The 13,833-nt window shown below is 47.9% G+C and overlaps 1 protein-coding gene across 9 annotated transcripts in view; it reads left to right on the forward strand.

Annotated features, from left to right (window-relative positions):
• Positions 1 to 13,833, forward strand: part of CTBP2 (C-terminal binding protein 2) — a 177,594-nt gene that overhangs the window by 30,343 nt on the left and 133,418 nt on the right. For 2 of the 9 annotated variants that reach the window (XM_032175569.2, XM_032175526.2), the window contains exon 2: positions 8,161 to 8,372. The exons of 6 other annotated variants lie outside the window; for them this stretch is intronic. The gene's annotated coding sequence lies outside the window, so the exon portion shown is untranslated. Of the gene's footprint in view, positions 1 to 6,128; positions 6,183 to 8,160; positions 8,373 to 13,833 lie in introns of those variants that run through there. One more of the 9 variants, XM_032175541.2, reaches the window with a different exon arrangement.

Consider the following 13,833-nt stretch of genomic DNA (forward strand, 5'->3'; position numbering starts at 1 on the left):
GTCTCTTCCAGAGCTGATCGTGTCTTGGCTTTGGTTTTTGGAAGACCCAAGCCAACACACATTGTATTTGAGATACGGTGGGTCGGAGGCGATACCCAGGAATTTTCTCCAGCTTGGACAGCAAGCCCTTTCCCCTCTCTGGGTGGCAGTGTGCCTCCCTCTAAAATGAGGGGGCGATGCTTGGCAGTTTCTCGAACCTGTTCAGATCAAGGCAACCTGGGAGTTGGAGTTCCGCTACTCTTGTCTGGCATATTTAGTCGGTCTCTAAATATGCTTTTATTGTACCTTCCCCACCATCTGGGTGAAGCATCAGTAATGAAAATGGAGTGGAGGCTGCATTGACCTTTTCGAGTGTCCACGCACTATATTTTAACTGGGAAGTTGCATGTATTTTCTATACTTAATACTTTAAAAGCCTCTTGGGCCTCTCGAGAGGCTTGTAAGTGCAGCCCACGTGTGACTTGAGCTGGGAACGCAACTTCAGATTGAGAAGTCCCACTTTTATAGGACACAGCATTTAACAGCAGCTGCGTTCAAGTCGTGTGGCATTTAGCAGTGTGTTTCCAAGTGGACCTGTGGTAATCATTTAGCTCTTGGGGAACCGTGGCCAAGGGCTGCCCTGCCTCCAAAGAGGCTCAGCGAGGGAAGGCTAGAAATCCTGTGGGCTGGCCAGGCACGGTGGCTCACACCTATAATCCCTGCATTTTGGGTGGCAGAGGTGGGTGGATCACCTGAGGTCAGGAGTTCGAGACCAGCCTGACCAATATGATGAAACCCCGTCTCTACTAAAAATACAGAAATTAGCTGGGCATGGTGGTGTGCGTCTGTAATCCCAGCTACTCGGGAGGCTGAGGCAGGAGAATCACTTGAACCTGGGAGGCGGAGGTTGCAGTGAGCCGAGATCATGCCATTACACTGCAGCCTGGGCAACAAGAGTGAAACTCCGTCTCAAAAGAAAAAAAAAAAAGAGAAATCCTGTGGGCTATACCTGGGGGTTCTTTGCCCTGCTTCCAAGCCCTGTACAGCCAGCATGTTGCACATGTCATTGTCCTGGGGTTTTCTTCCTGGGGGCCCTTTTCAGTGCAGGGTCCTCTGTTTCATCAGCCTGCATTAGCACAGACAACCCTGACCGTGTCCTGGACCTCCTTGAACTCGCAGGCAGAGGTTGCTGCTCTGTCGTGTGCTGTTTGCAGACTTGGACTTGGAGTAGTTGTTCTCCCTGTGCCTCCAGGGCCTTGGTCCTCACAGGTGTTTCTGTGCTCCTCCTTCCAGACACAGGCCTCCTGTGAATCGCTCTGAGTAAAAGGTTCCCAGCTGAGGTTTTGGAGCCTCCTTTGGAAGGTTGTCTTGGTATTGTTTTCAGTCTCTTGTTAGGAAAACCGGACAGGTGGGTCTGATCATCTACAATGAATGTGCACACCACCCCCGGGTTCGGCAGGACGTACTGTGCCCCCAGGCCCGGTCGTCTTCTGTTTGACCACATTTCTTGGCTGAATTTCAGATCTTCACCTGGAGCACGGATCTCATGACCTAAGGTCAACCTGTTTGTGGTTCTTTCTGTTTTTTCTTTGAGGTAAAACTTAGGGGAAGTGTTGGGAGGGAAGTGGGGATTGGTGGGGAAGGGGCTGGGAAGAGCATGAGGTCAAATGAAATGCATGACCTTAAGTGTGCCATTTGGTTAGTTCTAACACACGCACATACCTGCGAACCCCCAAACCCCTACCAAGAGCTACAGTTACTCCAGAAAGTCCCCTTGGGGCCCTGCCAGGCTGTCCCCACCCTCACCTCCCTGATCATTTCAGGCCACCACTGTTTTGGTTTCTTTTCCTTCAACAGAGGTAGTTTTGCCTGTTCTAGAATTTCATGTAATACTACATGATACATGTATGTACATTATACACAGCGTATACATGTATACATACAATTTAATATGTATATTATGACACATGTACCTTTTTGCATGAAGCTTTTTTCATGCCACACACGATGTATTTGAGATTTTTAAGACATTTTGGGCCAGATTATTCTCTTGTTCCTTTTTACTTCTGAGTAGTATTCCACTGAATGACTCCACCGCAGTTTCTTTACCCGCTCACCCATTAATGGACACTTGGGCTGTTTCCAGCTTTTCGCTATTTTGAGCAAGTGGCTGTGAACCATTCTCATGCATGTCTTTTTGTGGACATATGATTTCATTTCTCTTGGGTAAGTTCCTAGAAATGGAATTGCTGGGTCATGGAGTAGGTGTATGTTTAGTCTTACAAAGTGGTTATAACATTTTATGCTTCCACCAATCATGTATGGAAGTCAGCTATTTTTTAAACCACCCTACAGAATGTTGGCTTTCTGCTTGGGTGGTGGAGTGGGATGGGAGGGTGAGTGGGTAGGGCCCCCTCCTCTCCCTTGACCCCCACTTCCCTACTAGCAAGATAGGGGCAGGGGTCTGCACTGTTGGCTCTGCTGGGCATGGGCTGTGGAGTTCACATGCTCTGGAAGATGTAGCTGTGTCATCTATATTAGGGTGGGGCCTGTTCTCTTGCTTTTCCTGGCTATTCTGAACAATTCTTGTTCCTTCATTCCTTCCCTGCACCTCCCAATGTTTCTCCCTTCCCCTGCTTCCTCTAGTCCCCAAAATATCATGCTCTGTGATGAAGCTCCAGGCTAGTAAGTCAAGAATGAAGGTCGTGGCCTTTGGTACCTGGTGTGTTCCTGGTTCTTTCTGATATCTGTGCCCACTGTTTTGCATTCATGACTGACAGAAGTGGATTTTTGGAGCCTACTGATGGTCACATGGTAGCACATGCTGTCCTAGTTTGCTTCCGTGTGAGGACGGACACTTGGCTAAGTAGGTGTTCTAAACAGCTGCTCCCAGGGCAGCCTCACCGTGAGCTGGGCCACCCCAGAACCCAGCATCTGGGTGTGCCAGCCTCATGGGCCTCGGGAAGCTGCAGCCAGCTCTTCCAAGTCTCTGGGGTCATTACTTTTAGAAGCATGTTTTATAGAGTTACTAGAATGTTCTCTCAAGTGGATTCCATTTTATGTATTTGTATCCTACCTCTTTCAAGAAAGTTCTTTGAGGACTCAAAAAACAGGATGCCGTAATAGGGGTTGAGATTGGGGGAGGGCCAAAATTGGTTTTAAAATGCAAATACAGCAACCAAACATTTCACGACAGTTGCTATAACAGATAAGTTGGGCGGCTCTCTCTGAGTTTAGGGAGGGATGATGTGTGTCCTTCAAGGAAACGCCTTGCCACAGGGAGCTGCGTATAGGGCATAGTGACGGCTGTAAAGTGCTCTGCCACCAACCATGGTCTGCCAACAGATGCCAGGCCTGGGTTCCCACAACTGCTTCTTGTGCTTGAGATTGCTGGAAAGAGTCAGAAGTACAACGTGGAGGGATGTTTAGAGGAGGCCATTCCGTGCGGGTCCTTCTAGGGATACCGTTTGATTTAGGATCAAATTTACAATACCTCACCAAACACTGAGCCAATTGGTACAGGTCTATTCTCCCAAAAAATTACTGATCTCAGAGGGGCTTTTGATAGGCGTTTGAGATAAGATGATTGACATTATACTTTCTTCCCAGGAGCTGACGTGCAGGGCTAGCCCTGGTGACCTGCCAGCCTCTCAGATGTGCAGGTGGACAGTGGTTGAGGCAGGCCTGTTGGTTCCAGTGACACAGACACGAGATCAGAGCAGGATTGGTCTTGTTTGGGTTGTTGATGGGGACTGCAAGGGGTGAGGCAGTGATGTCAGTGGTTACGGGTGAGCTGAGTTGGAGGGGTTGATGGAACATGCAGTTGGACAGAAGTATCTAGAAGACAGGTGGTAAGGAGCCTCTGGAGTGCCTTTGATTTGAGAGCATGGGCATGGGGCTGAGGCAGAGTTGCCCTCCCTCCTTTGTCCGTGCCTACTTCATGTAACACTCGGCTGTTTCTTGTTTGAACTCCTTGAGGACAAGGTTATGTCTCATTTAATTTCCAGCCTTCCTTACTTAATAGTACCTGGCTTGTTCATAGTTGATGCAGTATTGGGATGGACAGAGTAGAGTAGAGTAGCGAGAGAGAGAGAGAGAGAGAGAGAGAGAGAATGTGTATGTGTATGCACATGTGTGGTGCAGCAGGCAAGACAGATGGCAGCTGAGAATGGGCTATTGGCTTTGACCATCAGAAGTGCACACAAGCTCTTTTGGATGTGTGTGTATGTGGAAGATGTGAATGTGGTGTGTAAATGTGGAAATAGCTATAGATGTGTATATGTGTGTCTATATAGCGGGGGGGTGGTGATCAGAATAAAAGCTTGATGGCAAGGATCAAATAAGGAATGTTGGTGCCTAGGGGAGCAGACAGTAGCTTCTCCAGGGCCGAGGCCGGGAGGTGCGAGCCCATCTGCCCTAACAGGGAAGGAACAAGTACGTGGCTTGTCCTGATTGATGGGCCTGGCCCTGCCATGTATTTTGGTTCATCTGTGGCTTTCTGCCTTTGCTGTCTCCATCCTCAGCTGTATCACACGTCAGTTTGTGGGGCCTGGCTTCATGGATGGCATTTTCTGGCGCTTCCTATCCATACCCTAGGAACGGAGTTCAGCACCCAAGGAAGAGAATTTTAGCCTGAACCCAAAGAGAGAAGCCCCTTAACTCTTGTTTTTTTCACCTCCACACTCTTGATGTCTTTTAAGTCCCAGTGACTTCTGGGTTTGGCTTTGGTTGTTAAGTTTCATGACTGCCTATTTTTAAGTGGAATTAGAGCTTAAGCTACCGAGAATCACAGCGTCTTGCTAGGTAGCATTCCTCTCGACCCTGCCAAGTGAGCTTCTGAGAGGCTAAGTGACTTGCCTGAGGCCACATAGTTGGACAAGGCAGGAAAGCACCAGCAGCTGAGCTGGCCCATTGCGAGGTGTGTCCAGCGGGCCTCTCCCAGGCCACCACTGCACTGCAGTCTAGCGGTACAGGCCAGAGCCCTGGGCTCCTCTTACCCTCCTGCAACCTCCGTCCACTCCTGCTTCTTAGGTGGACGGCATTGGCTTTGGCTTGAGACTGGGTTAGGCATGTCATCTGTTTGGTTTCTCGAATGCTCAGCCCTGACACTTCTTCAGATGTTCTTAGCATCACCCTCGAACAAACATTGGTTGGGGATTGGGGACCGACTTGTTTACACTTCGATTTGAGTGAAATACCAAGAGGCTGGCAGAGGGACTGCCCCTGAGCTATGGCTCCCTTTCTTAACCCAGATCTCAAGAGCTTTCTGCTGCTTTTGCTGTCATCTCTGCTGGATGTCGTCTCTGCTACCGAGGTACAGCAGTTAGGAAACATTCACGTCCCCATCACTCTGGTCACTCTGTTGACTGGTTTTTGGACACTGAGTGTCCCATTCACTCTATCACTGTTGACCGGTTTTTGGACAGTGAGTATGTGACATGCATATGACCCATGCTTAACTCACTCGGAGCCATTATCTGAGCACTATTTGTCAGGTGCTAAGAAGGCAAACTTCAATTGACTTAAGTTCCAGTGGGGATGTTTGCTTTTTATGAAAATGATGCTTAGTACCTCCTTACTAAGACAATGGCAGAATAGACCAGACTGTTGTCTTCAGAGATTTCCAAACACCGGATATTGACAAGGTTTACTTAAGTTGAGAAGAGGGCTGAAGTATAAGGCTTATCTATCTCTCTGAGCATTTTAGAAGAAAGATATATCTATGCTCTGTTTAAATATAGCATGGTGTTTGCTACTCGGATGGCAAATAAGCAATTGAATATGTAGGTCATTGACTTATGAGAATGAGTTTGGAGGTTTTTTTGCATCTGATTAACACTGTCTTACAATTGGGCTGTTGATGCTACGCCAAAATTGGGTTACACAGAGTTCAGCAAGCCATCTGGGAAGAAAACTGGAAGAATCGTGAGAGGATACCTCTGTCCCCTTAAGGTGTTAGGAGTGTGACTTGGTGTTGAGCCCTGTGGCTACAGCCAGTGGCAGTGGCACCAAGCGCACCCAAGTTACACTGGGGAGAAACATATCTGAGTGCCGTGCGTCTGTACATATCTATCAGGAGGGAGGGGGCAGAGGGCGATACTTCACCGAGATAAATGCCAGCGGTGGATTTTAATACATTCTTGATTCAGAAGGCACTGTTTGGAATTGCATATTTAAAAGGAAACTGCCATCCCCTTTTGAAGGTATGTGACATTTAAAAGGTCTGTAGCAGAAGATTGGTTTGACAGCTTTGAATTATAATTGAAAGAGTTTTTGTTTTAAAAAAGAAAATGATTACTTCTATTTTAAATGTCATCACAAAGACATAAATATGTTTAATCAAATTATATATTTAATTTATGTAGAATATAATTTTTGTTTCTGTGGAAGAGTCACTGGTTTGTGTGTGTTTTAAGCAGCTTTAAAGCTAAGCAATGTTGATGATTTGAAAGTGGTTCAGCTTTTTTGGTAAGTGGCTATTTAAAGGTTTATAGAATTTCAAAAAATAGTATTATTAAAATCTGTATATTTTTTATCTATACACATGTACCTAGTGGCACATTTTGGGAGAGGGAGGTACTTTTATTATTGTTGCTGAGAGATAGTAAAGATAAACTGTCGAATGAATTGAAAAAACTGGAACCCTGAAGCTAATAAAGGCGGAAACAGCAAAGACGCTCCTGCAATTTTCTTTTGGATTCTTTGAATCAGCAGGGAGTTACCGGGAGTGCTAGCATTGAGTATGCCAGCTCTCCTTAAAAGGGAGGCAGCAGGGGAGGCCTGGGAAAAGACACAGAGTGCCACAAAGACCTTTCGGGTGATACAAAAGGCTGGTGTGGCGTTTGAGGGCACCAGCAGGGTCCCCAGGCTCGAGAAGCAGGGGCGTAGCTCTGGGTCTCCCCTGACCCTGGCGATCTGCTAGCACACTCCAGCTCTAGAACTTTCTTTGAGCAAGCTGGGGGTTGGAAGCCGGCCAGCCCAGCGTACAACTGTGTGTGTCAGCTGGGGACAGTCTTGGCCTGTTCCAGCCTGCTCTGTAGTTTCGATTTAGCCAGACTGGGTCAGGGAGTCTTGAAGTTATTACCCACCAGAGTGGCACTTGTCCAGCAAAGAGCTGCCCTGGGGGCTGGTTTTCTCTTCTGGTCTGTCCTCCAGGGCTGCTCTGTCAGGGAACGCGCCCTCTGTTGGGTGTGGCCTGGGCAGCTGGCAGCACCTGGGAGAGAACAATGAGTCAGTCATGCCCGCTCCCAGGAAAGAATTGACGTAGCACGAGCATCTCTGCCAGCTCCAGTGGGAGAAGGTCAGGGTTCAGGAATTGTGAGCTCTGGCTTCTCGAGAGACAGGATGCACCCCGGGGCCCCTGGGGAGCCGGAGGACACGGATCCCAGTTGAGTGCGTAAGCAGTGTCACCAGGGCCAGCTCCTCATGGCCCCTCCTTGTAAGCGCTGATCCCCTAAAGAAAGGAATTGCCCTACTTAGTGGCCAGCATGAGCTAAACCACACAAACCAAAAAATGACAAATCTGTTTGTTATTTTAAAAAATTAAACTTATTTTGAAGTAATTGCAGATTCACATACAGAATGAATTCACAGGGTAGAAGGTAATACAGGAGATCCCTTAAACCCTTTCCCTGGTGCCCTCCAGTTATAACATTGTGCAGAGTTCTGGTAATGGCAGCACAGCGGAGAAATTGACATGGATAGAATCCATGGATACTGTTCAGAAATCCCTAGTGTAACATGCACTCATTTGGCTGTGTATTTAGTTCTGTGCAATTTTAGCACGGGTAGGTATCTATTTGTACCAGCCCGAGAATCCCCCCTGTTGCCCTTTTATAGTCACATCCACTTCAGGTGGCCAGGACAGTCCCCAGCTGAAGCACATGGTCGACACACATGGATAGACACAGCTCACCAGCTTCTAAGACCCAGTTTGCTCAAAGAAAGTTCTGGAGTTGGCGTGTCCTACCTACTTCCTGGTCTCTAAGCCTGGCAACCACTAATCCATTCACCATCTCTCCAGTGTCGTTTAAGAATGTTATATAAATGGAACCCTACAGCATTGCTGCCTTTGGGGATTGGGATTTTTCACTTGGCTTAATTCCCTTTGAGATTCATTTGAGTTGTTGTATGTATGGCTGGTTCGTTTTCTGTGTATTGACTGAAAGATTTTTGACCCAGCCTTAGACCAGAACACTGCGGAAGAGGAAATCCATCATGGAAACCCGAGAGTGACAGGACCCTTGCTTGGTGAGAAGTAGAGCTGGTCATGTCGACAGCCCCCTCTTACCTCGTCCCATCTCAGCAGATGTCCATGGGGTCGTATTGGGAGTGACTTTTGTACCAGTTGGCTTGGCTGATTTTGGAAAGAGCGGAGGAACCGCCTTCACCTTGTGAGTTTTGTTCATCTGTGTTGCATGTTTTTGCACATTGTACATTGAAACGTGAAGAAACAACCCTTGGGATAAAGGGCTTTTGAGTCTCGGTTTTCTTTCTTGGTGCTCATGCTCTGAGAATAATAATATGTGTGGTGCAGGCCCGGTGCACCAGGCAAGTGAGGGCTGTGCTGGCATGGTTTCTTTAGGAGGAAGGCCTGTTGCACCTATGTGGCTTTGGCATGCTTCAGTGAAAACTGTAAAATTACAAGTCCCAAGAATCTAATTTCACAGTGAAAATGTTGAGTTGTTAATTCAGAAAGCACGCTTGCCCTGCATTTTGAACATACATACTTGTGTGTATTTATATGTTCATCATGTGAGAACAGCGTTTGTGAATTGCTACCCTCATGAACATCCATGCTAAAAGGTTGTCCATTCTTTCCAAACTGCAGAAATGCAATTGAGTGATTACATATGTGTGCAAGTTAGTTCAGGATTCCCAGTGTTAGTGACTTGATGCACATAAATCAATAGATAATATTTATATGTCCTTTAGGGGCTCTGCAGTTATTTTTTTCCTGAATCAAGACTGTAAAGCCAGCCCTGCTGCTGATTGTAGGCAAGTGCCCTTTGCTTTTTGGGAAGCCAGGACTGGAAGGTCGCTTGGTTCACAGGCCTGGGTTAGGGTAGGCCGCAGGCTGGTCTGGAGTTTGGCTTTTCTCTCCCGTCCCAGATTCCCCTGGTAAGAGGCTGCGGCACCTGCATCGAGGACCATCAGAGTTGGGTGGTCGGAACTCACTTTGGTTGAATGTGAAGGGGCTGCTGTTTGGGAGGTTTCACCTCTGTGATGTGTTTCTTGAGCCTGGGTGACAGCATGGTGGGGTGGAGAGTGGGAAGGAGTTTGTTGCTGATGGTCTGGGGGACCCAGGCCTTTTCCCCCATTTCTAGATGTTGTTGTATTCATTTGGCACTGTGATTAATTCTTAAAAATGAGTTGCTTCTAGAGGGAATATATTTTGGACCCAGGAATTCAGTTCTGTCTTTGGGTGCTTCCTTCATGGCTGTGTTTGCAGAGTTTCTTCATATGCTATTTTCTGTGACATGCATAGCCTTGTAAATGGATTTTTAAAAGTACAACGTCTGACAAGTGAGTAGTTTGTACATGGTGGGTTTAGCAGCTGCTCCCTTCCACAGCAGGGATACTCTTCATTTTCAATTGAAATCTCCCCCAACCTTGAGGTTTGGGTTCATAATTTAGTTTAAAATTAAATAGAACCCGGTTTCTTTCAGGCCTCTTTTCTTTCCAGGACTGTGGATTCTCGAATTCACCAAGCCATGTGAGTTAAAGCATTTGGTAAACTTCAACAGCTAATGCTTGGGTGCCTCTGGCGTGCCAGGCGCCACGCTGAGCGCTCTGCATTCGGTATTGCCTGTGCTTCCCGCTGTGGCCCCATGAGGGAGGTACAGGTGACCACACCTGGGCTCCTGGGGGAGGAAGAGAAAGCAGAGGGAGAGAACACTCTCCTGGGGTCACTCACAGCCTCACCCAAGTGCTCCTTACCATTGGTTGGTCTCTGAGCTTTGCAGGATAAAACTTGGATTCTGTCTCTGCTCTTATGGATCTGCCCATCTAAACCAGCTACAGAACAGGCAGCCCATTTATATAATGCCTTTTGCAATATATAAAGGGTTGAGGGTGAGGTCATTGTCAGGGGAAGGCAATGTGAGAGTGTTAGGGTCAAGGGGCCACTGCACTCCAGCCTGGGTGACAGAGTGAGACCCTGTCTCTAAAGAAATGTTGTTGGCCGGGTGCGGTGGCTCACGCCTGTAATCCCAGAACATTGGGAGGCCAAGGGGGGCAGATCACCTGAGGTCAGGAGTTTGAGACCAGCCTGGCCAACATGGCAAAACCCTGTCTCTACAGAAAATACAAAAATTAGCTGGGCGTGGTGGTGCATGCCTATAATCCCAGCTACTCAGGAGGCTGAGGCAAGATAATCACTTGAACCTGGGAGGTGGAGGTTGCAGTAAGCTGAGATTGCACCACTGCACTCTAACCTGGGCAACAGGGCGAGACTCCATGTCAAAAAAGGAAAAAAGAAATGGTGTTGATATGTAAAGCTGGTCACGCTTGTAAGTAATTTTTCAGGGATTGTGGACTTTGAGCCGTTTGGTTCTCACGTCATTTCTTCTTAAATGCCACTTCCTGCTCATCCTGCTGGAGTCTAATCTGTGGTCAAGGACTTGGCTGGAGCCCATTGATTGGGAAGTCTCCTTTGCCTGAGCCCTGACAAGGCTTTGGCTGTGCCTCTTTCCCGGCATTGGTTGGGGTCCTAGATCCTCGCTGAGGCAAGGGATTCCCACTGTGTCTCTCCAGCCCACCACTTCTTTCCCAGGTTGATTGGCTATTGGAATTGAGACATCTTCATTGAAATCCCCAAGAGAACATCCTGTTCTATATCGAACTTCCATGAGGGTAGAGGGACACTTGGCTTTCTTCAAAACCTACCTTTGTAGTACAGCAGTCACCCAGGGACTTACATCCTAAATGGGGCCACTTTACTATGTTGGTATGGACCGAAAGCCTGCAAGGCAAAGCAGCCCAGGCAGCAGCTCACTGTCTGCACCCCGAGCTTCAGAGCCCTCCTGACAGGAGCTCACAGCTCACATTTTTCCATATTATAGGAAAGCCTGCTCTTTGCAGAAAATAGAAAAATACAGCAAAGTATAAGAAATTAAAGTAAATGATTGTTATGTTACACATCTTAAAAATCCTTTTTAATCTTAGCATGGAGAATAACACTTTGGATCTATTCTGTCTCTTATGCATATATGTATATACTAAAAATAAGATTCACTGAAGAATATTTTAAAATATAAGTAAGATTTGAATACATGTTTCATATTTTATTTTCCATTTGACCTGTAAGTATTTTCCTATGTCTTTGAAGTATTTTGAAATTCTTTTAGTAAATACATAATTGTTGAGATGGATAGTGTCTGACACATCGCTGTATAGCTGTAACTATCGGGAGAGAGTTTATCCTACTCTGGTGTCTAGCATGGTCTGGTACATCTTGACCACTTTTCTAAGGATTCCCTAGTGGGAGAGTGGAGTGGGGCATGGAATCTCAAGTTTTCAGAAAAGATGCCCACTCCTTCCAATGCAGTGGGAGAGGGGTCACACCCTCCCTGACTCCTCAGAGCAGCCAGCATCCTGCTTGTGTTAAAACCTGCCAGCTTTAGAGGTTCCATCTCTCGCTGTGGTATGGGTGTGTGCTCTGAATATCTGAAGACCCCTCTGCTCACCTTCTGGCCTTGTGTAGGGCCTGTAGTAAATATATAGTCTGGCCCTTGTTAGATCAGGTGTCCTTGGGGTGCCCTGTGGAAAGGAGCTCTGAAAACCCCTCTTGGTCACCCTATGAGGGAGAAAGCAAGACCGGAGCCTGACACCAGGATGCCCTAGCTGGTTAGTAGTGGCCACTAGTAGGAGTGAGCCCATGTCCTATGTCCACTCCTGGCAGGTTCCTGACCATCTCACAGGGGTGTGTGCACCTCCACCAGCAGCTGACTTGTCCACTTACAGTGTGGAACCATGGAAGACCAGAGACGGATACTTTCAAGTGCTTCTGAGTTGGGATGTGTTTTCTACTTGTCTTTCGGAGCTGCGTGCCTTTGCGGGGACCTCAGGGCCAGGCTTCTCTCTGAGCCAGGCTGATTTTAAGCACTGCCCCCCGCCCCCCCGCCCCCGCCCCGGCCCTGGTCTCTTTCAAGTTCAGCGATTTCCTGGCTTGTCTGTAAGTAGGACTGTCGTGCCCCCACTCAGGTACAGGTGTGTGGGGGTGCAGCCAGGCCCCGTGAGCCTCAGGTCCAGTTGCTCGCACCGGCTGCCTCTGCTTCCATGGCAGCTTTGGGTGTGGGAATGCAGCTTGAATTCACAAAATGACGTCGTTGTGTGGGCTGCTTGCTCATGGATCCACTTTTTTTCCCCCTTTCAAAACTTGGCCCATGGCAGCCCCGATCAGCAGCACCCGTTTATCAATTTGTTCCTTGTTCCTTTCTCCAGTTGTTGCCAGGACTCCCATCTGGCATTCTCCCATCTCACGCCCTTGTTTATTTCTCCGTCCTGGAGCCACTTCGGATGGGGCACTTCTAGAAGCCCAGCTAATGCCGCAAGGGCTTCAAGTTCCTCCTTGTCACCCAGCTCGTCTCAAGTCTGTTGGCCCTGTCGTCTAGAAAAGCCGAAAAGCTGAAAGAGCAGGGGAATGGTCACATTAATTGACTACATCTGAGACAACACTGGAAACATATCCTATTTTATTTTTCTTTAAAAAGTGGCAGGATTCCAAGACTTCCCTTCCAGTTTTCCACTGGTTGGCCTTCTATTGGAAGACGAGTTCTAAAATCTTGGCTGTTGGGCCTTTTTACATTCTTAAAACTTAAAACCAGCTGAATATATTTAATATTATAAAATTTCCATAAACACTCTCTGACAAAGACTGTGTATGTAAAGTTTCTGCCTAGAGGGCATTTTTCTTCTTGGAGTTGAAACTCTTGGGCATCAGGGGGTCATAATGAAGTGTTGATTTGACCTGAGGTGCCTCTGTGCCAATGTGGCTGTATAGGGACATGGAAAGAATTAGCTTTCGAGGTTGTTTTTTTTTCCTTCCCTGAATAAAGGATAATTGTTTCCAAGCTAATTAATATGGTTTATTTATTACTAGGCAATAGTTGGTGGAATTGAGTCTCAGGAAGGAATAATCCAGCAATGCTAAAGTGACAGCCTCTCGGGTACACCCTGTTCATTCCTGTCCAATGTGTATCGGACACTCAGCCCTTCGGTGGACATTGTCATTTTATTGTATTTCTTATCCCCATGTGCCAACCAAACCTGGACTCCACACTGCTTCATGCCCAGTGAGCTTGGCCTTTGTCAGGGTGGGTTTGTCCTTAAAGGCTGGCCAGGCGCATAATTAATATGGTGGGGTTAGGGGGTGCCATCCCAGGCAACATTGGACTGTGCTGTCATGGTAGCAGCCTGAGTTCCTTGTTAGAGGGCATGGGTCACATGTGTACCCCACTCTGTGGGGCTCGGTGGCAGAGTTGAGAAGTGAGGAGAGGTGGCACCTCCCATTGCCGTTTGTGCAGGGATGCCTGTCTTTACCCCCAGGAGCCCCCCAGGACTGCACATGACCTCTTCCTGCAGAGCCAGCTGGTGGCCACCCCAGTGCCATCCCCCCGGCCGTTACAATTTGTTGCACTACGCACCCTCACTGCAACCTGAAGAGAGTCGGGGCAGAGGAGGGTTGGGAAGGCCAGGGAGTGGGATGTCGCCTTGTGGGAGAGCACAGGTGTGGCCCATGTTCGCACACAGGTGGCCAGAGACCCCACTGAGGGTGGCTGGGGGTGTGTGAACCAGGAGCCACTGTGGTACACAGGAAAGGAGGCGGGCAGCTGAGTACCTGTCCCTGGTCGT

Source organism: Hylobates moloch, unplaced genomic scaffold (assembly GCF_009828535.3).
Source record: "Hylobates moloch isolate HMO894 unplaced genomic scaffold, HMol_V3 SCAFFOLD_3, whole genome shotgun sequence".
NCBI lineage: Eukaryota > Metazoa > Chordata > Mammalia > Primates > Hylobatidae > Hylobates > Hylobates moloch.